The sequence below is a fragment of the Aplysia californica genome, unplaced genomic scaffold, assembly GCF_000002075.1.
Source record: "Aplysia californica isolate F4 #8 unplaced genomic scaffold, AplCal3.0 scaffold01550, whole genome shotgun sequence".
Taxonomy (NCBI): Eukaryota; Metazoa; Mollusca; class Gastropoda; order Aplysiida; family Aplysiidae; genus Aplysia; species Aplysia californica.
Window position 1 is genome coordinate 12,487 of NW_004798820.1, and position 3,250 is coordinate 15,736.

At 42.7% G+C, this 3,250-nt stretch overlaps 1 protein-coding gene across 1 annotated transcript in view; it reads right to left on the reverse strand.

Moving 5' to 3' along the window:
* Positions 1–3,250, reverse strand: part of Apoa (octopamine receptor) — a 7,944-nt gene that overhangs the window by 987 nt on the left and 3,707 nt on the right.

Here is a 3,250-nt window from a genome sequence, read left to right on the forward strand (position 1 = left end):
GGGGGAGCAGAGGTGGAGGGGGTGGAGTGGAGGGGAGGGGAGGAGGGGAGAGGAAGAGGAAGAGGGAGGAGTGAAAAACACAAAATAGTGTCAGTAAAGGGACAAAGCACTATATAGTGCAGTCAAAAATTCGTGGCACAACTTATTGTCAAGAACAGTGTGATACAAAAACAACAAGTTTACTTTCTGTCGGTGTAAACATTTTCCTCCACACTGACTTTTGTGCTTCAAGTTTGTACACAAGATTTTGGAGTCAGAAGAAATTTGACCTTTTTCATTTTGGACAAATCCTCAGATTTGTTTTTATCTACACATCGCGTTTTCAGCTATGTCCCCATTTGTGTAGCATGACGAACTAGTTCGCATTAGGTCTACCACTAAAATCCCAACGATCGCGCCATGTTGCAAACTACAGTAGTCTGACAGGCCAACAGAAGGGTGCAGATAGTTTTTCTCAAGTTTCCTTTGCCAGCTGAGATCATGGTTAAGATTAGTAAAGAGCAGAGAACTATTTGTACTGAACATTTCCTCACCACCAACTCATGTCGTCAGTTTTACACAAGGCGTGGAAATCACATGTCCCTAAGGCCTTTTTGATGTCAAGGGTGAAAATAACCCATCTGTTAGGACCTGTAGAGAATCAGAATTTAAAATCCCCTGACAAAACGACCACTTCTGGTCAAACACACACCGTTCGCACGAGAGGCGGTGGCCTATAGAGCATAGTCGTTCACAGACGCCCAAAACTGTGAATGCACATAACACCCACACAGACACACAGAGACAAAAGCAGAGCCTGTAACATCCATCTATCCCATAGATTGTCCACACAAGTTCCTCGCCACAGCCCAATCCGTCATCAGTGTATCTGTAGCACAGATCTACTACAATAGCCATGTCAACTTCTCGCTCTTCACCCAATTGTTCAGTGGTGTAATCTATCTCGGAAAATGCTCTATGGGCTGATCCAAACAACGATGACGTTTTGACCGAGTTTTTTAGTTCATAAATATTAATAAGGCGGCACAATCTCAATGTGCACCAGCCGACCAAAGCCCATAGAGGCAGTCTAAAAATAACACGATCTCAGACTAGTTCACGATAGCCTACACAATTCAATGCCCGTATTATGATAGCTTCGGAGCAATGCACCTGAGTGCTCATAGTGATGTGCGATTGGTCCATTGTCTTGTCATTTATATCTCTGGCCCCACCTCTGTAATCTTGAACTTGAGCGAGGTCAACATAAAGTATTTAGGTCACTGTGTTAAAAGAGCCTTACATGGAATGGTGTAGTAGTGAAAGATTCATTACCTGGGTGTGTAATTCAAATGCAGTATTAATGAAGTTGATATTTTGCTTGCAAATAAATTGCGTTCTCTAGACCAAAGTGACATGGAGAGAGAGAAAGAATTAGGACCGCACCAACCAAAAGATACAAAAATAACATAAGCAACAAAAAAGTGCAATAGCGTTTTCAATAAGGATCACAAGTACTGTTTCTCCTGTCTGCTTTTTGGAACCGAGGACCCCAAGTAGTCTAAGACAGGTTTTACTGATCTTGTCCATGTGAAACAACGCATTAAAGTCACGAGTCATCAAGAGCGCACGTAAACAAAGCCGTTAAGTATCATACTTTCGGACAAGTAGACATAGCAGCGCAGCTAGTCGTTGGTCAGCGCATTGCAACGTCTCACAATCACGAACTGGTGAGAAAGAACAGGCACATAGTGTGTAAGGTCATCGGGTGTATTTTGTTTTATAGAACTCACCAACTCGCCCTTCGCGGTCACGAAAAGGCGATTTGTCAGGGAACAGGGGTGTCTTTCTGGATTTGCTGCACAGAGACGGTGACACTGGCCGGATACTGTTTGATCATCTACAGAGCGCTACTGTTGCAAAATGTACTTCCAAAATAATACAAAACGAAGTGCTGGACTGTATTTTCAAAATATACCTTCAAGAAGTGAATAAAGACAAAAACTCTGTCAACTTTCTTTCTGTCCAGACTGACGAAGCAGCTCATGTTGGTCATTTGTCACAGTGTGTGACCATTCTGAGGTAAATTAAGGACGAAAAACGGGTAGAGCGGTTTCTGAAGTTTTTTGAAGCCCAAGACAGAACTTTATCAGGGCTCGTTTCAACCCTAAACGAAGCTTTAGCCAAGAACAATTCCGCGTGGAGGAGAAGCTGATCTGCCAAACCTACGATGGGGCAGCTGGAATGAGCGGGAGAGTCTCTGGTGTACAGACTCAGATGCGCCAATGTTTCCCTTATGCTGTCTTTGTTCATTGGGCATCAGTTCAATCTTCTTTTAAAGCACGCTTGTACAGAGCATATCAGACTGCAGGATATTTTTCGCTAACACTGCAGGCTCTTCGACATTTGTTGCCCACTCTACAAAATTCATCGGCGTTCTCAGACGCGTTTGTCACCGGAATATTCCATGGCCGTCTGAAACAAAGTGGAATTTCCAGCCTCGACTAATTAGCACAGTCTTCATTTGGAAAGGAGAGATCCAGCTTTGTCTTGCAGACATTCAGTGTGAGCAGTGGGACGATAATTCCATCCACGATGATGTCTTGGATGTATTAAAGAGCGAAACATTTCTCTTCTTTTTGCACTTTTTCAACAAAATGTTCACGCGCGTTGACGCTGTTTATGGGATCCTCTAACACAGAAGTACAACGCCCATAGCAACCTAACAAGCTCTAGACACGTTTAAAGTAGCCGTCAATGAAATCAGAAACATTATACGCGTTCTATCAACAAAACAGACCACAGAGAAACACGCTTCCAAGAGGCGCAGACGTTACAACACCAACGAAATTGTTGCAAAGCAGGCCTGTGACATAATAGTTTCTCAAATTGTTGACAGTTTCTGGAAGCAAAACAAAATCAATACACTGCTATTCGTCGATCCCTCCAAATTCCAAGACTATCAAAATTCTTTTCCTACAGTTCTGTTGGATTGTATAGCAGAAAGCTACTGTTTTTCAAGTTACAAACAGAATTTCAAATATTCTATTGCAATGAAACATTTAAGTCCTCTCAGTGTCGTACAATCGAGGGCCTCATTCAACTCTGGAGGACGAAAAACTCAACAGAACATTTAGAGAAATACAAAATCCGAGTAATCACGTTGACGTTTATACGTCGATCCACAAGGACATCTCTGACAACATCCCCAACTTCGTCAACAGAATAATGGACACCTTTGCTGCAGCCAAAAAACGAAAGGTAGACTTCT